Source organism: Pseudophryne corroboree, unplaced genomic scaffold, assembly GCF_028390025.1.
Source record: "Pseudophryne corroboree isolate aPseCor3 unplaced genomic scaffold, aPseCor3.hap2 scaffold_1973, whole genome shotgun sequence".
NCBI lineage: Eukaryota > Metazoa > Chordata > Amphibia > Anura > Myobatrachidae > Pseudophryne > Pseudophryne corroboree.
In genome coordinates, this window is record NW_026968614.1 from 2,544 (window position 1) to 27,495 (window position 24,952).

Here is a 24,952-nt window from a genome sequence, read left to right on the forward strand (position 1 = left end):
CGGCTCCTTATATAGAATCCGAGTCTCGCGATAGAATACGAGCCTCGCGAGAATCCGACAGCGGGATGATGACGTTCGGGCGCGCTCGGGTTAACCGAGCAAGGCGGGAAGATCCGAGTCGCTCGGCCCCGTGTAAAAAAACCTGAAGTTCGGGCGGGTTCGGATTCCGAGGAACCGAACCCGCTCATCTCTACCCTCTATACAGTACACTGACCTCTATATACCTGCTAGTACATCCCTGATGCCTATATTTCCTAAGCTAAATCCCTGACGCCTCTATTCCCTACGCTACATCCCTGACGCCTCTATTCCCTATGCTACATCCCTGACGCCTCTATACCCTACGCTACATCCCTGATGCCTCTATTCCCTACGCTACATTCCTGATGCCTCTATAACCTACGCTACATCCCTGACGCCTCTATACCCTACGCTACATCCCTGACGCCTCTATACAGTACAATGCATTACTGATCCCTCTAGACCATACATCCTCATTACATCAGAGAGATAGTGAAACACTGGAAAAAATAAGGATAAAGTGGACTACAGAAACTGATGCTCTAAACAAAGGAGAGAGAGAGAGAGAGAAAAGCACAAGGGAAAGTGGGCAATCGGAACACCATAGAGAGAGGAGAGATAGAAATGCCTGAAAAAGTAAAGGGGGTTGGGTATGGCATCCGGCGCTCGGGATTCCAGCAGTCATATGATACCTAATCCTAACCCTCTGGGGGGGTGGCGGATAGGGCTAACCCTCAGGGGGTGGCAGCTAGGACTAACCCCCCCCCCCTAGTGCCTTCCCTAACACCCCCTCCCCCGGTCCTAACCCTCCCTCCAATACTCGCCTTCGGGATGTTGGCTGTCAGCAAGATGCATCCTCATTTCAATGTCTACTGAAATAATTCAGGTTGACACCAGGAAACATTAACGCCACTGCATCCTTGCTGCTTTCTCATGTGGAAGTCTGTTTAATGTGAAAACAAGGTGATATCTAATTATCTAATTAGCACACAGGTAAGGAATTAAGAAAATCTTTATTTAAGGGTGAAGATGTTTCTCACAAAATCGTTGCCCCAATGCATCATTGAAATTCAAGCTGGAAAGATGATTTTAATATATCACTTGTACATTTTGTATTGCTCTTCTGGTGACAATGTAGTTTGTTTTTGTCAATTACCATTTTAATAATAGGGTAAATAAAATTAAGTGGATTTTTGAAAGAAAACAATACTGTCAATATACTATTAAAACAAATTAAAATGGTAAAAGTTATTGTACTTTAAGTAAAAATAAAAGAGCCAAAATATCAATCCCAGTTTTGGATTACTTTAATTAACAAAAAAAAAAGCATACAGCAGAGGATAGTTTCAATCTGCCTACCTCTGGGTTATGGGTCCAGCATGCTTCCATTGCAGTACTCTGCTGCACATGTAAGTGCAAGAGATCCTGAAGCACTCACTCATCATGGGAAAGTACCAATGTGTTTCTTCGTTGGTTGATGGAAGAAACATCTTACAAAAACTCTCCAGATTATTGACTTTTTAAAGTTTTGCTAGGAAACGTTTTAGATGAATGCTTATTAGCCTTTGTCAGTATGGACTTTTGCAAAGTGTCTCTGTGGCGCAATCAGTTAGTATGTACGGCTATTAACCAAAAGGTTGGTGGTTCAATCCCACCCAGGGACCTAATTGACCTTGTTATCAGATTTTGGTGATCTTTAAGTAGACTAGTCAAAATTTCAAACCCCCTGTTATGGTGTAGGGTACTTGGCCTTCTCTGATGTAATCAGAGTTAGATTTGATTCAGTGATTTTATAAAAACAGCTAGGAAGCACAATTTAGCAGTGGGTTGCAGAGAAAAAAAATATGCTGGCAGAAAAATCCAATTGAGTGATTAAACAGTTTTTTATTTTCTGGCTTTATTTTTATGCTAACAAATTTGTTCTCTGAAAAGTGTCCACAAAGCCAAGTCTCTGATTAACACCTTTGTAAGGATGGTTTTTCACCTATTACTAAATTAAACTTGCTTCATTGGAAAGGCAGCAAGATGCATCCTCATTTCAATGTCTACTGAAATAATACAGGTTGACACCAGGAAACATTAACGCCACTGCATCCTTGCTGCTTTCTCATGTGGAAGTCTGTTTAATGTGAAAACAAGGTGATATCTAATTAGCACACAGGTAAGGAATTAAGAAAATCTTTATTTAAGGGTGAAGATGTTTCTCACAAAATCGTTGCCCCAATGCATCATTGAAATTATAGCTGGAAAGATGATTTTAATATATCACTTGTACATTTTGTATTGCTCTTCTGGTGACAATGTAGTTTGTTTTTGTCAATTACCATTTTAATAATAGGGTAAAGAAAATGAAGTGGATTTTTGAAAGAAAACAATACTGTCAATATACTATTAAAACAAATTAAAATGGTAAAAGTTATTGTACTTTAAGTAAAAATAAAAGAGACAAAATATCAATCCCAGTTTTGGATTACTTTAATTAACAAACAAAAAAATGCATATAGCAGAGGATAGTTTCAATCTGCCTACCTCTGGGTTATGGGCCCAGCATGCTTCCATTGCAGTACTCTGCTGCACATGTAAGTGCAAGAGATCCTGAAGCACTCACTCATCATGGGAAAGTACCAATGTGTTTCTTCGTTGGTTGATGGAAGAAACATCTTACAAAAACTCTCCTGATTATTGACTTTTTAAAGTTTTTCTAGGAAACGTTTTAGATGAATGCTTATTAGCCTTTGTCAGTATGAACTTTTGCAAAGTGTCTCTGTGGCGCAATCAGTTAGTATGTACGGCTATTAACCAAAAGGTTGGTGGTTCAATCCCACCCAGGGACCTAATTGACCTTGTTATCAGATTTTGGTGATCTTTAAGTAGACAAGTCAAATTTCATACCCCCTGTTATGGTGTAGGGTACCTGGCCTTCTCTGATGTAATCAGAGTTAGATTTGATTCAGTGATTTTATAAAAACATCTAGGAAGCACAATTTAGCAGTGGGTTGCAGAGAAAAAGAAATATGCTGGCAAAAAAATCAAATTGCGTGATTAAACAGCTCTTCATTTTCTGGCTTTATTTTTATGCTAACAAATTTGTTCTCTGAAAAGTGTCCACAAAGCCAAGTCTCTGATTAACACCTTTGTAAGGATGGTTTTTCACCTATTACTAAATTAAACTTGCTTCATTGGAAAGGCAGCAAGATGCATCCTCATTTCAATGTCTACTGAAATAATACAGGTTGACACCAGGAAACATTAACGCCACTGCATCCTTGCTGCTTTCTCATGTGGAAGTCTGTTTAATGTGAAAACAAGGTGATATCTAATTAGCACACAGGTAAGAAATTACGAAAATCTTTATTTAAGGGTGAAGATGTTTCTCACAAAATTGTTGCCCCAATGCATCATTGAAATTCAAGCTGGAAAGATGATTTTAATATATCACTTGTACATTTTGTATTGCTCTTCTGGTGACAATGTAGTTTTTTTTGTCAATTACCATTTTAATAATAGGGTAAAGAAAATGAAGTGGATTTTTGAAAGAAAACAATACTGTCAATATACTATTAAAACAAATTAAAATGGTAAAAGTTATTGTACTTTAAGTAAAAATAAAAGAGACAAAATATCAATCCCAGTTTTGGATTACTTTAATTAACAAAAAAAAAAAGCATACAGCAGAGGATAGTTTCAATCTGCCTACCTCTGGGTTATGGGTCCAGCATGCTTCCATTGCAGTACTCTGCTGCACATGTAAGTGCAAGAGATCCTGAAGCACTCACTCATCATGGGAAAGTACCAATGTGTTTCTTCGTTGGTTGATGGAAGAAACATCTTACAAAAACTCTCCAGATTATTGACTTTTTAAAGTTTTGCTAGGAAACGTTTTAGATGAATGCTTATTAGCCTTTGTCAGTATGGACTTTTGCAAAGTGTCTCTGTGGCGCAATCAGTTAGTATGTACGGCTATTAACCAAAAGGTTGGTGGTTCAATCCCACCCAGGGACCTAATTGACCTTGTTATCAGATTTTGGTGATCTTTAAGTAGACAAGTCAAAATTTCAAACCCCCTGTTATGGTGTAGGGTACTTGGCCTTCTCTGATGTAATCAGAGTTAGATTTGATTCAGTGATTTTATAAAAACAGCTTGGAAGCACAATTTAGCAGTGGGTTGCAGAGAAAAAAAATATGCTGGCAGAAAAATCCAATTGAGTGATTAAACAGTTTTTTATTTTCTGGCTTTATTTTTATGCTAACAAATTTGTTCTCTGAAAAGTGTCCACAAAGCCAAGTCTCTGATTAACACCTTTGTAAGGATGGTTTTTCACCTATTACTAAATTAAACTTGCTTCATTGGAAAGGCAGCAAGATGCATCCTCATTTCAATGTCTACTGAAATAATACAGGTTGACACCAGGAAACATTAACGCCACTGCATCCTTGCTGCTTTCTCATGTGGAAGTCTGTTTAATGTGAAAACAAGGTGATATCTAATTAGCACACAGGTAAGGAATTAAGAAAATCTTTATTTAAGGGTGAAGATGTTTCTCACAAAATCGTTGCCCCAATGCATCATTGAAATTATAGCTGGAAAGATGATTTTAATATATCACTTGTACATTTTGTATTGCTCTTCTGGTGACAATGTAGTTTGTTTTTGTCAATTACCATTTTAATAATAGGGTAAAGAAAATGAAGTGGATTTTTGAAAGAAAACAATACTGTCAATATACTATTAAAACAAATTAAAATGGTAAAAGTTATTGTACTTTAAGTAAAAATAAAAGAGACAAAATATCAATCCCAGTTTTGGATTACTTTAATTAACAAACAAAAAAATGCATATAGCAGAGGATAGTTTCAATCTGCCTACCTCTGGGTTATGGGCCCAGCATGCTTCCATTGCAGTACTCTGCTGCACATGTAAGTGCAAGAGATCCTGAAGCACTCACTCATCATGGGAAAGTACCAATGTGTTTCTTCGTTGGTTGATGGAAGAAACATCTTACAAAAACTCTCCAGATTATTGACTTTTTAAAGTTTTTCTAGGAAACGTTTTAGATGAATGCTTATTAGCCTTTGTCAGTATGAACTTTTGCAAAGTGTCTCTGTGGCGCAATCAGTTAGTATGTACGGCTATTAACCAAAAGGTTGTTGGTTCAATCCCACCCAGGGACCTAATTGACCTTGTTATCAGATTTTGGTGATCTTTAAGTAGACAAGTCAAATTTCATACCCCCTGTTATGGTGTAGGGTACCTGGCCTTCTCTGATGTAATCAGAGTTAGATTTGATTCAGTGATTTTATAAAAACATCTAGGAAGCACAATTTAGCAGTGGGTTGCAGAGAAAAAGAAATATGCTGGCAAAAAAATCAAATTGCGTGATTAAACAGCTCTTCATTTTCTGGCTTTATTTTTATGCTAACAAATTTGTTCTCTGAAAAGTGTCCACAAAGCCAAGTCTCTGATTAACACCTTTGTAGGGATGGTTTTTCACCTATTACTAAATTAAACTTGCTTCATTGGAAAGGCAGCAAGATGCATCCTCATTTCAATGTCTACTGAAATAATACAGGTTGACACCAGGAAACATTAACGCCACTGCATCCTTGCTGCTTTCTCATGTGGAAGTCTGTTTAATGTGAAAACAAGGTGATATCTAATTAGCACACAGGTAAGAAATTACGAAAATCTTTATTTAAGGGTGAAGATGTTTCTCACAAAATTGTTGCCCCAATGCATCATTGAAATTCAAGCTGGAAAGATGATTTTAATATATCACTTGTACATTTTGTATTGCTCTTCTGGTGACAATGTAGTTTTTTTTGTCAATTACCATTTTAATAATAGGGTAAAGAAAATTAAGTGGATTTTTGAAAGAAAACTATACTGTCAATATACTATTAAAACAAATTAAAATGGTAAAAGTTATTGTACTTTAAGTAAAAATAAAAGAGCAAAAATATCAATCCCAGTTTTGATTACTTAAATTAACCAAAAAAAATGCATATAGCAAAGGATAGTTTCAATCTGCCTACCTCTGGGTTATGGGTCCAGCATGCTTCCATTGCAGTACTCTGCTGCACATGTAAGTGCAAGAGATCCTGAAGCACTCCCTCATCATGGGAAAGTACCAATGTGTTTATTCATTGGTTGATGGAAGAAACATCTTACAAAAACTCTCCAGATTATTGATTTTTTAATATTTTTCTAGGAAACGTTCTAGATGTATGCTTATTAGCCTTTGTCAGTATGTACTGTTTGCAAAGTGTCTCGGTGGCGCAATCGGTTAGTGTGTTCGGCTATTAACCAAAAGGTTGGTGGTTCAATCCCACCCAGGGACGTAATTGACCTTGTGATCAGATTTTGGTGATATTTAAGTAGACAAGTCAAAATTTCAAACCCCCTCTTATTGTGTAGGGTACCTGGCCTTCTCTGATGTAATCAGAGTTAGATTTGATTCAGTGATTTTATAAAAAACAGCTAGGAAGCACAATTTAGCAGTGGGTTGCAGAGAAAAAAAATATGCTGGCAGAAAAATCCAATTGAGTGATTAAACAGCTCTTCATTTTCTGGAATTTATTTTTATGCTAACAAATTTGTTCTCTGAAAAGTGTCCACAAAGCCAAGTCTCTGATTAACACCTTTGTAAGGATGGTTTTTCACCTATTACTAAATTAAACTTGCTTCATTGGAAAGGCAGCAAGATGCATCCTCATTTCAATGTCTACTGAAATAATACAGGTTGACACCAGGAAACATTAACGCCACTGCATCTTTGCTGCTTTCTCACATGGAAGTCTGTTTAATGTGAAAACAAGGTGATATCTAATTAGCACACAGGTAAGGAATTACGAAAATCTTTATTTAAGGGTGAAGATGTTTCTCACAAAATTGTTGCCCCAATGCATCATTGAAATTCAAGCTGGAAAGATGATTTTAATATATCACTTGTACATTTTGTATTGCTCTTCTGGTGACAATGTAGTTTTTTTGTCAATTACCATTTTAATAACAGGGTAAAGAAAATTAAGTGGATTTTTGAAAGAAAACTATACTGTCAATATACTATTAAAACAAATTAAAATGGTAAAAGTTATTGTACTTTAAGTAAAAATAAAAGAGCAAAAATATCAATCCCAGTTTTGATTACTTAAATTAACAAAAAAAATGCATATAGCAAAGGATAGTTTCAATCTGCCTACCTCTGGGTTATGGGTCCAGCATGCTTCCATTGCAGTACTCTGCTGCCCATGTAAGTGCAAGAGATCCTGAAGCACTCACTCATCATGGGAAAGTACCAATGTGTTTATTCGTTGGTTGATGGAAGAAACATCTTACAAAAACTCTCCAGATTATTGATTTTTTAATGTTTTTCTAGGAAACGTTCTAGATGTATGCTTATTAGCCTTTGTCAGTATGTACTTTTTGCAAAGTGTCTCTGTGGCGCAATCGGTTAGTGTGTTTGGCTGTTAACCAAAAGGTTGGTGGTTCAATCCCACCCAGGGACGTAATTAACCTTGTGATCAGATTTTGGTGATATTTAAGTAGACAAGTCAAAATTTCAAACCTCCTCTTATGGTGTAGGGTACATGGCCTTCTCTGATGTAATCAGAGTTAGATTTGATTCAGTGATTTTATAAAAAACAGCTAGGAAGCACAATTTAGCAGTGGGTTGCAGAGAAAAAAAATATGCTGGCAGAAAAATCCAATCGAGTGATTAAACAGCTCTTCATTTTCTGGCTTTATTTTTATGCTAACAAATTTGTTCTCTGAAAAGTGTCCACAAAGCCAAGTCTCTGATTAACACCTTTGTAAGGATGGTTTTTCACCTATTACTAAATTAAACTTGCTTCATTGGAAAGGCAGCAAGATGCATCCTCATTTCAATGTCTACTGAAATAATACAAGTTGACACCAGGAAACATTAACGCCACTGCATCCTTGCTGCTTTCTCATGTGGAAGTCTGTTTAATGTGAAAACAAGGTGATATCTAATTAGCACACAGGTAAGGAATTAAGAAAATCTTTATTTAAGGGTGAAGATGTTTCTCACAAAATTGTTGACCCAATGCATCATTGAAATTCAAGCTGGAAAGATGATTTTAATATATCACTTGTACATTTTGTATTGCTCTTCTGGTGACAATGTAGTTTGTTTTTGTCAATTACCATTTTAATAATAGGGTAAAGAAAATGAAGTGGATTTTTGAAAGAAAACAATACTGTCAATATACTATTAAAACAAATTAAAATGGTAAAAGTTATTGTACTTTAAGTAAAAATAAAAGAGACAAAATATCAATCCCAGTTTTGGATTACTTTAATTAACAAAAAAAAATGCATATAGCAGAGGATAGTTTCAATCTGCCTACCTCTGGGTTATGGGCCCAGCATGCTTCCATTGCAGTACTCTGCTGCACATGTAAGTGCAAGAGATCCTGAAGCACTCACTCATCATGGGAAAGTACCAATGTGTTTCTTCGTTGGTTGATGGAAGAAACATCTTACAAAAACTCTCCAGATTATTGACTTTTTAAAGTTTTTCTAGGAAACGTTTTAGATGAATGCTTATTAGCCTTTGTCAGTATGAACTTTTGCAAAGTGTCTCTGTGGCGCAATCAGTTAGTATGTACGGCTATTAACCAAAAGGTTGTTGGTTCAATCCCACCCAGGGACCTAATTGACCTTGTTATCAGATTTTGGTGATCTTTAAGTAGACAAGTCAAATTTCATACCCCCTGTTATGGTGTAGGGTACCTGGCCTTCTCTGATGTAATCAGAGTTAGATTTGATTCAGTGATTTTATAAAAACATCTAGGAAGCACAATTTAGCAGTGGGTTGCAGAGAAAAAGAAATATGCTGGCAAAAAAATCAAATTGCGTGATTAAACAGCTCTTCATTTTCTGGCTTTATTTTTATGCTAACAAATTTGTTCTCTGAAAAGTGTCCACAAAGCCAAGTCTCTGATTAACACCTTTGTAGGGATGGTTTTTCACCTATTACTAAATTAAACTTGCTTCATTGGAAAGGCAGCAAGATGCATCCTCATTTCAATGTCTACTGAAATAATACAGGTTGACACCAGGAAACATTAACGCCACTGCATCCTTGCTGCTTTCTCATGTGGAAGTCTGTTTAATGTGAAAACAAGGTGATATCTAATTAGCACACAGGTAAGAAATTACGAAAATCTTTATTTAAGGGTGAAGATGTTTCTCACAAAATTGTTGCCCCAATGCATCATTGAAATTCAAGCTGGAAAGATGATTTTAATATATCACTTGTACATTTTGTATTGCTCTTCTGGTGACAATGTAGTTTTTTTTGTCAATTACCATTTTAATAATAGGGTAAAGAAAATTAAGTGGATTTTTGAAAGAAAACTATACTGTCAATATACTATTAAAACAAATTAAAATGGTAAAAGTTATTGTACTTTAAGTAAAAATAAAAGAGCAAAAATATCAATCCCAGTTTTGATTACTTAAATTAACCCAAAAAAATGCATATAGCAAAGGATAGTTTCAATCTGCCTACCTCTGGGTTATGGGTCCAGCATGCTTCCATTGCAGTACTCTGCTGCACATGTAAGTGCAAGAGATCCTGAAGCACTCCCTCATCATGGGAAAGTACCAATGTGTTTATTCATTGGTTGATGGAAGAAACATCTTACAAAAACTCTCCAGATTATTGATTTTTTAATATTTTTCTAGGAAACGTTCTAGATGTATGCTTATTAGCCTTTGTCAGTATGTACTGTTTGCAAAGTGTCTCGGTGGCGCAATCGGTTAGTGTGTTCGGCTATTAACCAAAAGGTTGGTGGTTCAATCCCACCCAGGGACGTAATTGACCTTGTGATCAGATTTTGGTGATATTTAAGTAGACAAGTCAAAATTTCAAACCCCCTCTTATTGTGTAGGGTACCTGGCCTTCTCTGATGTAATCAGAGTTAGATTTGATTCAGTGATTTTATAAAAAACAGCTAGGAAGCACAATTTAGCAGTGGGTTGCAGAGAAAAAAAATATGCTGGCAGAAAAATCCAATTGAGTGATTAAACAGCTCTTCATTTTCTGGAATTTATTTTTATGCTAACAAATTTGTTCTCTGAAAAGTGTCCACAAAGCCAAGTCTCTGATTAACACCTTTGTAAGGATGGTTTTTCACCTATTACTAAATTAAACTTGCTTCATTGGAAAGGCAGCAAGATGCATCCTCATTTCAATGTCTACTGAAATAATACAGGTTGACACCAGGAAACATTAACGCCACTGCATCTTTGCTGCTTTCTCACATGGAAGTCTGTTTAATGTGAAAACAAGGTGATATCTAATTAGCACACAGGTAAGGAATTACGAAAATCTTTATTTAAGGGTGAAGATGTTTCTCACAAAATTGTTGCCCCAATGCATCATTGAAATTCAAGCTGGAAAGATGATTTTAATATATCACTTGTACATTTTGTATTGCTCTTCTGGTGACAATGTAGTTTTTTTGTCAATTACCATTTTAATAACAGGGTAAAGAAAATTAAGTGGATTTTTGAAAGAAAACTATACTGTCAATATACTATTAAAACAAATTAAAATGGTAAAAGTTATTGTACTTTAAGTAAAAATAAAAGAGCAAAAATATCAATCCCAGTTTTGATTACTTAAATTAACAAAAAAAATGCATATAGCAAAGGATAGTTTCAATCTGCCTACCTCTGGGTTATGGGTCCAGCATGCTTCCATTGCAGTACTCTGCTGCCCATGTAAGTGCAAGAGATCCTGAAGCACTCACTCATCATGGGAAAGTACCAATGTGTTTATTCGTTGGTTGATGGAAGAAACATCTTACAAAAACTCTCCAGATTATTGATTTTTTAATGTTTTTCTAGGAAACGTTCTAGATGTATGCTTATTAGCCTTTGTCAGTATGTACTTTTTGCAAAGTGTCTCTGTGGCGCAATCGGTTAGTGTGTTTGGCTGTTAACCAAAAGGTTGGTGGTTCAATCCCACCCAGGGATGTAATTAACCTTGTGATCAGATTTTGGTGATATTTAAGTAGACAAGTCAAAATTTCAAACCTCCTCTTATGGTGTAGGGTACATGGCCTTCTCTGATGTAATCAGAGTTAGATTTGATTCAGTGATTTTATAAAAAACAGCTAGGAAGCACAATTTAGCAGTGGGTTGCAGAGAAAAAAAATTTGCTGGCAGAAAAATCCAATCGAGTGATTAAACAGCTCTTCATTTTCTGGCTTTATTTTTATGCTAACAAATTTGTTCTCTGAAAAGTGTCCACAAAGCCAAGTCTCTGATTAACACCTTTGTAAGGATGGTTTTTCACCTATTACTAAATTAAACTTGCTTCATTGGAAAGGCAGCAAGATGCATCCTCATTTCAATGTCTACTGAAATAATACAAGTTGACACCAGGAAACATTAACGCCACTGCATCCTTGCTGCTTTCTCATGTGGAAGTCTGTTTAATGTGAAAACAAGGTGATATCTAATTAGCACACAGGTAAGGAATTAAGAAAATCTTTATTTAAGGGTGAAGATGTTTCTCACAAAATTGTTGACCCAATGCATCATTGAAATTCAAGCTGGAAAGATGATTTTAATATATCACTTGTACATTTTGTATTGCTCTTCTGGTGACAATGTAGTTTGTTTTTGTCAATTACCATTTTAATAATAGGGTAAAGAAAATGAAGTGGATTTTTGAAAGAAAACAATACTGTCAATATACTATTAAAACAAATTAAAATGGTAAAAGTTATTGTACTTTAAGTAAAAATAAAAGAGACAAAATATCAATCCGAGTTTTGGATTACTTTAATTAACAAAAAAAAATGCATATAGCAGAGGATAGTTTCAATCTGCCTACCTCTGGGTTATGGGCCCAGCATGCTTCCATTGCAGTACTCTGCTGCACATGTAAGTGCAAGAGATCCTGAAGCACTCACTCATCATGGGAAAGTACCAATGTGTTTCTTCGTTGGTTGATGGAAGAAACATCTTACAAAAACTCTCCAGATAATTGACATTTTAAAGTTTTTCTAGGAAACGTTTTAGATGAATGCTTATTAGCCTTTGTCAGTATGAACTTTTGCAAAGTGTCTCTGTGGCGCAATCAGTTAGTATGTACGGCTATTAACCAAAAGGTTGGTGGTTCAATCCCACCAATTGACCTTGTTATCAGATTTTGGTGATATTTAAGTAGACAAGTCAAATTTCATACCCCCTGTTATGGTGTAGGGTACCTGGCCTTCTCTGATGTAATCAGAGTTAGATTTGATTCAGTGATTTTATAAAAACATCTAGGAAGCACAATTTAGCAGTGGGTTGCAGAGAAAAAGAAATATGCTGGCAAAAAAATCAAATTGCGTGATTAAACAGCTCTTCATTTTCTGGCTTTATTTTTATGCTAACAAATTTGTTCTCTGAAAAGTGTCCACAAAGCCAAGTCTCTGATTAACACCTTTGTAGGGATGGTTTTTCACCTATTACTAAATTAAACTTGCTTCATTGGAAAGGCAGCAAGATGCATCCTCATTTCAATGTCTACTGAAATAATACAAGTTGACACCAGGAAACATTAACGCCACTGCATCCTTGCTGCTTTCTCATGTGGAAGTCTGTTTAATGTGAAAACAAGGTGATATCTAATTAGCACACAGGTAAGAAATTCCGAAAATCTTTATTTAAGGGTGAAGATGTTTCTCACAAAATTGTTGCCCCAATGCATCTTTGAAATTCAAGCTGGAAAGATGATTTTAATATATCACTTGTACATTTTGTATTGCTCTTCTGGTGACAATGTAGTTTTTTTTGTCAATTACCATTTTAATAATAGGGTAAAGAAAATTAAGCGGATTTTTGAAAGAAAACTATACTGTCAATATACTATTAAAACAAATTAAAATGGTAAAAGTTATTGTACTTTAAGTAAAAATAAAAGAGCAAAAATATCAATCCCAGTTTTGATTACTTAAATTAACAAAAAAAAATGCATATAACAAAGGATAGTTTCAATCTGCCTACCTCTGGGTTATGGGTCCAGCATGCTTCCATTGCAGTACTCTGCTGCACATGTAAGTGCAAGAGATCCCGAAGCACTCCCTCATCATGGGAAAGTACCAATGTGTTTATTCATTGGTTGATGGAAGAAACATCTTACAAAAACTCTCCAGATTATTGATTTTTTAATGTTTTTCTAGGAAACGTTCTAGATGTATGCTTATTAGCCTTTGTCAGTATGTACTGTTTGCAAAGTGTCTCTGTGGCGCAATCGGTTAGTGTGTTCGGCTATTAACCAAAAGGTTGGTGGTTCAATCCCACCCAGGGACGTAATTAACCTTGTGATCAGATTTTGGTGATATTTAAGTAGACAAGTCAAAATTTCAAACCTCCTCTTATGGTGTAGGGTACATGGCCTTCTCTGATGTAATCAGAGTTAGATTTGATTCAGTGATTTTATAAAAAACAGCTAGGAAGCACAATTTAGCAGTGGGTTGCAGAGAAAAAAAATATGCTGGCAGAAAAATCCAATCGAGTGATTAAACAGCTCTTCATTTTCTGGCTTTATTTTTATGCTAACAAATTTGTTCTCTGAAAAGTGTCCACAAAGCCAAGTCTCTGATTAACACCTTTGTAAGGATGGTTTTTCACCTATTACTAAATTAAACTTGCTTCATTGGAAAGGCAGCAAGATGCATCCTCATTTCAATGTCTACTGAAATAATACAAGTTGACACCAGGAAACATTAACGCCACTGCATCCTTGCTGCTTTCTCATGTGGAAGTCTGTTTAATGTGAAAACAAGGTGATATCTAATTAGCACACAGGTAAGGAATTAAGAAAATCTTTATTTAAGGGTGAAGATGTTTCTCACAAAATTGTTGACCCAATGCATCATTGAAATTCAAGCTGGAAAGATGATTTTAATATATCACTTGTACATTTTGTATTGCTCTTCTGGTGACAATGTAGTTTGTTTTTGTCAATTACCATTTTAATAATAGGGTAAAGAAAATGAAGTGGATTTTTGAAAGAAAACAATACTGTCAATATACTATTAAAACAAATTAAAATGGTAAAAGTTATTGTACTTTAAGTAAAAATAAAAGAGACAAAATATCAATCCCAGTTTTGGATTACTTTAATTAACAAAAAAAAAATGCATATAGCAGAGGATAGTTTCAATCTGCCTACCTCTGGGTTATGGGCCCAGCATGCTTCCATTGCAGTACTCTGCTGCACATGTAAGTTCAAGAGATCCTGAAGCACTCACTCATCATGGGAAAGTACCAATGTGTTTCTTCGTTGGTTGATGGAAGAAACATCTTACAAAAACTCTCCAGATTATTGACTTTTTAAAGTTTTGCTAGGAAACGTTTTAGATGAATGCTTATTAGCCTTTGTCAGTATGGAAATTTGCAAAGTGTCTCTGTGGCGCAATCAGTTAGTATGTACGGCTTTTAACCAAAAGGTTGGTGGTTTAATCCCACCTAGGGACCTAATTGACCTTGTTATCAGATTTTGGTGATCTTTAAGTAGACAAGTCAAAATTTCAAACCCCCTGTTAAGGTGTAGGGTACTTGGCCTTCTCTGATGTAATCAGAGTTAGATTTGATTCAGTGATTTTATAAAAACAGCTAGGAAGCACAATTTAGCAGTGGGTTGCAGAGAAAAAAAATATGCTGGCAGAAAAATCCAATTGAGTGATTAAACAGCTCTTTATTTTCTGGCTTTATTTTTATGCTAACAAATTTGTTCTCTGAAAAGTGTCCACAAAGCCAAGTCTCTGATTAACACCTTTGTAAGGATGGTTTTTCACCTATTACTAAATTAAACTTGCTTCATTGGAAAGGCAGCAAGATGCATCCTCATTTCAATGTCTACTGAAATAATACAGGTTGACACCAGGAAACATTAACGCCACTGCATCCTTGCTGCTTTCTCATGTAAAAGTCTGTTTAATATGAAAACAAGGTGATATCTAATTAGCACACAGGTAAGGAATTAAGAAAATCTTTATTTAAGGGTGAAGATGTTTCTCACAAAATCGTTGCCCCAATGCATCATTGAAATTCAAGCTGGAAAGATGATTTTAATATATCACTTGTACATTTTGTATTGCTCTTCTGGTGACAATGTAGTTTGTTTTTGTCAATTACCATTTTAATAATAGGGTAAAGAAAATGAAGTGGATTTTTGAAAGAAAACAATACTGTCAATATACTATTAAAACAAATTAAAATGGTAAAAGTTATTGTACTTTAAGTAAAAATAAAAGAGCCAAAATATCAATCCCAGTTTTGGATTACTTTAATTAACAAAAAAAAATGCATATAGCAGAGGATAGTTTCAATCTGCCTACCTCTGGGTTATGGGCCCAGCATGCTTCCATTGCAGTACTCTGCTGCACATGTAAGTGCAAGAGATCCTGAAGCACTCACTCATCATGGGAAAGTACCAATGTGTTTCTTCGTTGGTTGATGGAAGAAACATCTTACAAAAACTCTCCAGATTATTGACTTTTTAAAGTTTTTCTAGGAAACGTTTTAGATGAATGCTTATTAGCCTTTGTCAGTATGAACTTTTGCAAAGTGTCTCTGTGGCGCAATCAGTTAGTATGTACGGCTATTAACCAAAAGGTTGGTGGTTCAATCCCACCCAGGGACCTAATTGACCTTGTTATCAGATTTTGGTGATCTTTAAGTAGACAAGTCAAATTTCATACCCCCTGTTATGGTGTAGGGTACCTGGCCTTCTCTGATGTAATCAGAGTTAGATTTGATTCAGTGATTTTATAAAAACATCTAGGAAGCACAATTTAGCAGTGGGTTGCAGAGAAAAAGAAATATGCTGGCAAAAAAATCTAATTGCGTGATTAAACAGCTCTTCATTTTCTGGCTTTATTTTTATGCTAACAAATTTGTTCTCTGAAAAGTGTCCACAAAGCCAAGTCTCTGATTAACACCTTTGTAGGGATGGTTTTTCACCTATTACTAAATTAAACTTGCTTCATTGGAAAGGCAGCAAGATGCATCCTCATTTCAATGTCTACTGAAATAATACAGGTTGACACCAGGAAACATTAACGCCACTGCATCCTTGCTGCTTTCTCATGTGGAAGTCTGTTTAATGTGAAAACAAGGTGATATCTAATTAGCACACAGGTAAGAAATTACGAAAATCTTTATTTAAGGGTGAATATGTTTCTCACAAAATTGTTGCCCCAATGCATCATTGAAATTCAAGCTGGAAAGATGATTTTAATATATCACTTGTACATTTTGTATTGCTCTTCTGGTGACAATGTAGTTTTTTTTGTCAATTACCATTTTAATAATAGGGTAAAGAAAATTAAGTGGATTTTTGAAAGAAAACTATACTGTCAATATACTATTAAAACAAATTAAAATGGTAAAAGTTATTGTACTTTAAGTAAAAATAAAAGAGCAAAAATATCAATCCCAGTTTTGATTACTTAAATTAACAAAAAAAAATGCATATAGCAAAGGATAGTTTCAATCTGCCTACCTCTGGGTTATGGGTCCAGCATGCTTCCATTGCAGTACTCTGCTGCACATGTAAGTGCAAGAGATCCTGAAGCACTCCCTCATCATGGGAAAGTACCAATGTGTTTATTCATTGGTTGATGGAAGAAACATCTTACAAAAACTCTCCAGATTATTGATTTTTTAATATTTTTCTAGGAAACGTTCTAGATGTATGCTTATTAGCCTTTGTTAGTATGTACTGTTTGCAAAGTGTCTTGGTGGCGCAATCGGTTAGTGTGTTCGGCTATTAACCAAAAGGTCGGTGGTTCAATCCCACCCAGGGACGTAATTGACCTTGTGATCAGATTTTGGTGATATTTAAGTAGACAAGTCAAAATTTCAAACCCCCTCTTATTGTGTAGGGTACCTGGCCTTCTCTGATGTAATCAGAGTTAGATTTGATTCAGTGATTTTATAAAAAACAGCTAGGAAGCACAATTTAGCAGTGGGTTGCAGAGAAAAAAAATATGCTGGCAGAAAAATCCAATTGAGTGATTAAACAGCTCTTCATTTTCTGGAATTTATTTTTATGCTAACAAATTTGTTCTCTGAAAAGTGTCCACAAAGCCAAGTCTCTGATTAACACCTTTGTAAGGATGGTTTTTCACCTATTACTAAATTAAACTTGCTTCATTGGAAAGGCAGCAAGATGCATCCTCATTTCAATGTCTACTGAAATAATACAGGTTGACACCAGGAAACATTAACGCCACTGCATCTTTGCTGCTTTCTCACATGGAAGTCTGTTTAATGTGAAAACAAGGTGATATCTAATTAGCACACAGGTAAGGAATTACGAAAATCTTTATTTAAGGGTGAAGATGTTTCTCACAAAATTGTTGCCCCAATGCATCATTGAAATTCAAGCTGGAAAGATGATTTTAATATATCACTTGTACATTTTGTATTGCTCTTCTGGTGACAATGTAGTTTTTTTGTCAATTACCATTTTAATAACAGGGTAAAGAAAATTAAGTGGATTTTTGAAAGAAAACTATACTGTCAATATACTATTAAAACAAATTAAAATGGTAAAAGTTATTGTACTTTAAGTAAAAATAAAAGAGCAAAAATATCAATCCCAGTTTTGATTACTTAAATTAACAAAAAAAATGCATATAGCAAAGGATAGTTTCAATCTGCCTACCTCTGGGTTATGGGTCCAGCATGCTTCCATTGCAGTACTCTGCTGCCCATGTAAGTGCAAGAGATCCTGAAGCACTCACTCATCATGGGAAAGTACCAATGTGTTTATTCGTTGGTTGATGGAAGAAACATCTTACAAAAACTCTCCAGATTATTGATTTTTTAATGTTTTTCTAGGAAACGTTCTAGATGTATGCTTATTAGCCTTTGTCAGTATGTACTTTTTGCAAAGTGTCTCTGTGGCGCAATCGGTTAGTGTGTTTGGCTGTTAACCAAAAGGTTGGTGGTTCAATCCCACCCAGGGACGTAATTAACCTTGTGATCAGATTTTGGTGATATTTAAGTAGACAAGTCAAAATTTCAAACCTCCTCTTATGGTGTAGGGTACATGGCCTTCTCTGATGTAATCAGAGTTAGATTTGATTCAGTGATTTTATAAAAAACAGCTAGGAAGCACAATTTAGCAGTGGGTTGCAGAGAAAAAAAATATGCTGGCAGAAAAATCCAATCGAGTGATTAAACAGCTCTTCATTTTCTGGCTTTATTTTTATGCTAACAAATTTGTTCTCTGAAAAGTGTCCACAAAGCCAAGTCTCTGATTAACACCTTTGTAAGGATGGTTTTTCACCTATTACTAAATTAAACTTGCTTCATTGGAAAGGCAGCAAGATGCATCCTCATTTCAATGTCTACTGAAATAATACAAGTTGACACCAGGAAACATTAACGCCACTGCATCCTTGCTGCTTTCTCATGTGGAAGTCTGTTTAATGTGAAAACAAGGTGATATCTAATTAGCACACAGGTAAGGAATTAAGAAAATCTTTATTTAAGGGTGAAGATGTTTCTCACAAAATTGTTGACCCAATGCATCATTGAAATTCAAGCTGGAAAGATGATTTTAATATATCACTTGTACATTTTGTATTGCTCTTCTGGTGACAATGTAGTTTGTTTTTGTCAATTACCATTTTAATAATAGGGTAAAGAAAATGAAGTGGATTTTTGAAAGAAAACAATACTGTCAATATACTATTAAAACAAATTAAAATGGTAAAAGTTATTGTACTTTAAGTAAAAATAAAAGAGACAAAATATCAATCCCAGTTTTGGATTACTTTAATTAACAAAAAAAAATGCATATAGCAGAGGATAGTTTCAATCTGCCTACCTCTGGGTTATGGGCCCAGCATGCTTCCATTGCAGTACTCTGCTGCACATGTAAGTGCAAGAGATCCTGAAGCACTCACTCATCATGGGAAAGTACCAATGTGTTTCTTCGTTGGTTGATGGAAGAAACATCTTACAAAAACTCTCCAGATTATTGACATTTTAAAGTTTTTCTAGGAAACGTTTTAGATGAATGCTTATTAGCCTTTGTCAGTATGGAAATTTGCAAAGTGTCTCTGTGGCGCAATCAGTTAGTATGTATGGCTTTTAACCAAAAGGTTGGTGGTTTAATCCCACCCAGGGACCTAATTGACCTTGTTATCAGATTTTGGTGATCTTTAAGTAGACAAGTCAAAATTTCAAACCCCCTGTTATGGTGTAGGGTACTTGGCCTTCTCTGATGTAATCAGAGTTAGATTTGATTCAGTGATTTTATAAAAACAGCTAGGAAGCACAATTTAGCAGTGGGTTGCAGAGAAAAAAAATATGCTGGCAGAAAAATCCAATTGAGTGATTAAACAGCTCTTTATTTTCTTGCTTTATTTTTATGCTAACAAATTTGTTCTCTGAAAAGTGTCCACAAAGCCAAGTCTCTGATTAACACCTTTGTAAGGATGGTTTTTCACCTATTACTAAATTAAACTTGCTTCATTGGAAAGGCAGCAAGATGCATCCTCATTTCAATGTCTACTGAAATAATACAGGTTGACACCAGGAAACATTAACGCCACTGCATCCTTGCTGCTTTCTCATGTAAAAGTCTGTTTAATATGAAAACAAGGTGATATCTAATTAGCACACAGGTAAGGAATTAAGAAAATCTTTATTTAAGGGTGAAGATGTTTCTCACAAAATCGTTGCCCCAATGCATCATTGAAATTCAAGCTGGAAAGATGATTTTAATATATCACTTGTACATTTTGTATTGCTCTTCTGGTGACAATGTAGTTTTTTTTGTCAATTACCATTTTAATAATAGGGTAAAGAAAATTAAGTGGATTTTTGAAAGAAAACTATACTGTCAATATACTATTAAAACAAATTAAAATGGTAAAAGTTATTGTACTTTAAGTAAAAATAAAAGAGCAAAAATATCAATCCCAGTTTTGATTACTTAAATTAACAAAAAAAATGCATATAGCAAAGGATAGTTTCAATCTGCCTACCTCTGGGTTATGGGTCCAGCATGCTTCCATTGCAGTACTCTGCTGCACATGTAAGTGCAAGAGATCCTGAAGCACTCACTCATCATGGGAAAGTACCAATGTGTTTATTCATTGGTTGATGGAAGAAACATCTTACAAAAACTCTCCAGATTATTGATTTTTTAATATTTTTCTAGGAAACGTTCTAGATGTATGCTTATTAGCCTTTGTCAGTATGTACTGTTTACAAAGTGTCTCGGTGGCGCAATCGGTTAGTGTGTTCGGCTATAAACCAAAAGGTTGGTGGTTCAATCCCACCCAGGGACGTAATTGACCTTGTGATCAGATTTTGGTGATATTTAAGTAGACAAGTCAAAATTTCAAACCCCCTCTTATTGTGTAGGGTACCTGGCCTTCTCTGATGTAATCAGAGTTAGATTTGATTCAGTGATTTTATAAAAAACAGCTAGGAAGCACAATTTAGCAGTGGGTTGCAGAGAAAAAAAATATGCTGGCAGAAAAATCCAATCGAGTGATTAAACAGCTCTTCATTTTCTGGCTTTATTTTTATGCTAACAAATTTGTTCTCTGAAAAGTGTCCACAAAGCCAAGTCTCTGATTAACACCTTTGTAAGGATGGTTTTTCACCTATTACTAAATTAAACTTGCTTCATTGGAAAGGCAGCAAGATGCATCCTCATTTCAATGTCTACTGAAATAATACAAGTTGACACCAGGAAACATTAACGCCACTGCATCCTTGCTGCTTTCTCATGTGGAAGTCTGTTTAATGTGAAAACAAGGTGATATCTAATTAGCACACAGGTAAGGAATTAAGAAAATCTTTATTTAAGGGTGAAGATGTTTCTCACAAAATTGTTGACCCAATGCAACATTGAAATTCAAGCTGGAAAGATGATTTTAATATATCACTTGTACATTTTGTATTGCTCTTCTGGTGACAATGTAGTTTGTTTTTGTCAATTACCATTTTAATAATAGGGTAAAGAAAATGAAGTGGATTTTTGAAAGAAAACAATACTGTCAATATACTATTAAAACAAATTAAAATGGTAAAAGTTATTGTACTTTAAGTAAAAATAAAAGAGACAAAATATCAATCCCAGTTTTGGATTACTTTAATTAACAAAAAAAAAATGCATATAGCAGAGGATAGTTTCAATCTGCCTACCTCTGGGTTATGGGCCCAGCATGCTTCCATTGCAGTACTCTGCTGCACATGTAAGTTCAAGAGATCCTGAAGCACTCACTCATCATGGGAAAGTACCAATGTGTTTCTTCGTTGGTTGATGGAAGAAACATCTTACAAAAACTCTCCAGATTATTGACTTTTTAAAGTTTTTCTAGGAAACGTTTTAGATGAATGCTTATTAGCCTTTGTCAGTATGGACTTTCGCAAAGTGTCTCTGTGGCGCAATCAGTTAGTATGTACGGCTATTAACCAAAAGGTTGGTGGTTCAATCCCACCCAGGGACCTAATTGACCTTGTTATCAGATTTTGGTGATCTTTAAGTAGACAAGTCAAAATTTCAAACCCCCTGTTATGGTGTAGGGTACCTGGCCTTCTCTGATGTAATCAGAGTTAGATTTGATTCAGTGATTTTATAAAAACAGCTAGGAAGCACAATTTAGCAGTGGGTTGCAGAGAAAAAAAATATGCTGGCAGAAAAATCCAATTGAGTGATTAAACAGCTCTTTATTTTCTGGCTTTATTTTTATGCTAACAAATTTGTTCTCTGAAAAGTGTCCACAAAGCCAAGTCTCTGATTAACACCTTTGTAGGGATGGTTTTTCACCTATTACTAAATTAAACTTGCTTCATTGGAAAGGCAGCAAGATGTATCCTCATTTCAATGTCTACTGAAATAATACAGGTTGACACCAGGAAACATTAACGCCACTGCATCCTTGCTGCTTTCTCATGTGGAAGTCTGTTTAATGTGAAAACAAGGTGGTATCTAATTAGCACACAGGTAAGGAATTACGAAAATCTTTATTTAAGGGTGAAGATGTTTCTCACAAAATTGTTGCCCCAATGCATCATTGAAATTCAAGCTGGAAAGATGATTTTAATATATCACTTGTACATTTTGTATTGCTCTTCTGGTGACAATGTAGTTTTTTTGTCAATTACCATTTTAATAACAGGGTAAAGAAAATTAAGTGGATTTTTGATAGAAAACTATACTGTCAATATACTATTAAAACAAATTAAAATGGTAAAAGTTATTGTACTTTAAGTAAAAATAAAAGAGCCAAAATATCAATCCCAGTTTTGGATTACTTTAATTAACAAACAAAAAAATGCATATAGCAGAGGATAGTTTCAATCTGCCTACCTCTGGGTTATGGGCCCAGCATACTTCCATTGCAGTACTCTGCTGCACATGTAAGTGCAAGAGATCCTGAAGCACTCACTCATCATGGGAAAGTACCAATGTGTTTCTTCGTTGGTTGATGGAAGAAACATCTTACAAAAACTCTCCAGATTATTGACTTTTTAAAGTTTTTCTAGGAAACGTTTTAGATGAATGCTTATTAGCCTTTGTCAGTATGGACTTTTGCAAAGTGTCTCTGTGGTGCAATCGGTTAGTGTGTTTGGCTATTAACCAAAAGGTTGGTGGTTCAATCCCACCCAGGGACATAATTAACCTTGTGATCAGATTTTGGTGATATTTAAGTAGACAAGTCAAAATTTCAAACCTCATCTTATGGTGTAGGGTACATGGCCTTCTCTGATGTAATCAGAGTTAGATTTGATTCAGTGATTTTATAAAAAACAGCTAGGAAGCACAATTTAGCAGTGGGTTGCAGAGAAAAAAAATATGCTGGCAGAAAAATCCAATCGAGTGATTAAACAGCTCTTCATTTTCTGGCTTTATTTTTATGCTAACAAATTTGTTCTCTGAAAAGTGTCCACAAAGCCAAGTCTCTGATTAACACCTTTGTATGGATGGTTTTTCACCTATTACTAAATTAAACTTGCTTCATTGGAAAGGCAGCAAGATGCATCCTCATTTCAATGTCTACTGAAATAATACAAGTTGACACCAGGAAACATTAACGCCACTGCATCCTTGCTGCTTTCTCATGTGGAAGTCTGTTTAATGTGAAAACAAGGTGATATCTAATTAGCACACAGGTAAGGAATTAAGAAAATCTTTATTTAAGGGTGAAGATGTTTCTCACAAAATTGTTGCCCCAATGCATCATTGAAATTCAAGCTGGAAAGATGATTTTAATATATCACTTGTACATTTTGTATTGCTCTTCTGGTGACAATGTAGTTTTTTTGTCAATTACCATTTTAATAACAGGGTAAAGAAAATTAAGTGGATTTTTGATAGAAAACTATACTGTCAATATACTATTAAAACAAATTAAAATGGTAAAAGTTATTGTACTTTAAGTAAAAATAAAAGAGCCAAAATATCAATCCCAGTTTTGGATTACTTTAATTAACAAACAAAAAAATGCATATAGCAGAGGATAGTTTCAATCTGCCTACCTCTGGGTTATGGGCCCAGCATACTTCCATTGCAGTACTCTGCTGCACATGTAAGTGCAAGAGATCCTGAAGCACTCACTCATCATGGGAAAGTACCAATGTGTTTCTTCGTTGGTTGATGGAAGAAACATCTTACAAAAACTCTCCAGATTATTGACTTTTTAAAGTTTTTCTAGGAAACGTTTTAGATGAATGCTTATTAGCCTTTGTCAGTATGGACTTTTGCAAAGTGTCTCTGTGGTGCAATCGGTTAGTGTGTTTGGCTATTAACCAAAAGGTTGGTGGTTCAATCCCACCCAGGGACATAATTAACCTTGTGATCAGATTTTGGTGATATTTAAGTAGACAAGTCAAAATTTCAAACCTCATCTTATGGTGTAGGGTACATGGCCTTCTCTGATGTAATCAGAGTTAGATTTGATTCAGTGATTTTATAAAAAAACAGCTAGGAAGCACAATTTAGCAGTGGGTTGCAGAGAAAAAAAATATGCTGGCAGAAAAATCCAATCGAGTGATTAAACAGCTCTTCATTTTCTGGCTTTATTTTTATGCTAACAAATTTGTTCTCTGAAAAGTGTCCACAAAGCCAAGTCTCTGATTAACACCTTTGTAAGGATGGTTTTTCACCTATTACTAAATTAAACTTGCTTCATTGGAAAGGCAGCAAGATGCATCCTCATTTCAATGTCTACTGAAATAATACAAGTTGACACCAGGAAACATTAACGCCACTGCATCCTTGCTGCTTTCTCATGTGGAAGTCTGTTTAATGTGAAAACAAGGTGATATCTAATTAGCACACAGGTAAGGAATTAAGAAAATCTTTATTTAAGGGTGAAGATGTTTCTCACAAAATTGTTGACCCAATGCAACATTGAAATTCAAGCTGGAAAGATGATTTTAATATATCACTTGTACATTTTGTATTGCTCTTCTGGTGACAATGTAGTTTGTTTTTGTCAATTACCATTTTAATAATAGGGTAAAGAAAATGAAGTGGATTTTTGAAAGAAAACAATACTGTCAATATACTATTAAAACAAATTAAAATGGTAAAAGTTATTGTACTTTAAGTAAAAATAAAAGAGACAAAATATCAATCCCAGTTTTGGATTACTTTAATTAACAAAAAAAAAAAATGCATATAGCAGAGGATAGTTTCAATCTGCCTACCTCTGGGTTATGGGCCCAGCATGCTTCCATTGCAGTACTCTGCTGCACATGTAAGTTCAAGAGATCCTGAAGCACTCACTCATCATGGGAAAGTACCAATGTGTTTCTTCGTTGGTTGATGGAAGAAACATCTTACAAAAACTCTCCAGATTATTGACTTTTTAAAGTTTTTCTAGGAAACGTTTTAGATGAATGCTTATTAGCCTTTGTCAG

General features: G+C 35.1%; 5 non-coding genes across 5 annotated transcripts; all 5 read left to right on the plus strand.

Moving 5' to 3' along the window:
• Positions 1 to 7,453: 7,453 nt before the first annotated feature.
• Positions 7,454 to 7,527, plus strand: TRNAN-GUU (transfer RNA asparagine (anticodon GUU)). The gene has a single exon. It is a non-coding gene; the product is annotated as a tRNA-Asn (tRNA).
• A 10,428-nt stretch (positions 7,528 to 17,955) lies between these two features.
• On the plus strand, positions 17,956 to 18,029 carry TRNAN-GUU (transfer RNA asparagine (anticodon GUU)). The gene has a single exon. It is a non-coding gene; the product is annotated as a tRNA-Asn (tRNA).
• Positions 18,030 to 20,290: 2,261 nt separating this feature from the next.
• TRNAY-AUA (transfer RNA tyrosine (anticodon AUA)) lies at positions 20,291 to 20,364 on the plus strand. Its single transcript has one exon. It is a non-coding gene; the product is annotated as a tRNA-Tyr (tRNA).
• A 2,264-nt stretch (positions 20,365 to 22,628) lies between these two features.
• TRNAN-AUU (transfer RNA asparagine (anticodon AUU)) lies at positions 22,629 to 22,702 on the plus strand. The gene has a single exon. It is a non-coding gene; the product is annotated as a tRNA-Asn (tRNA).
• Positions 22,703 to 23,797: 1,095 nt separating this feature from the next.
• Positions 23,798 to 23,871, plus strand: TRNAN-AUU (transfer RNA asparagine (anticodon AUU)). The gene has a single exon. It is a non-coding gene; the product is annotated as a tRNA-Asn (tRNA).
• The last annotated feature ends 1,081 nt before the right edge of the window (positions 23,872 to 24,952 follow it).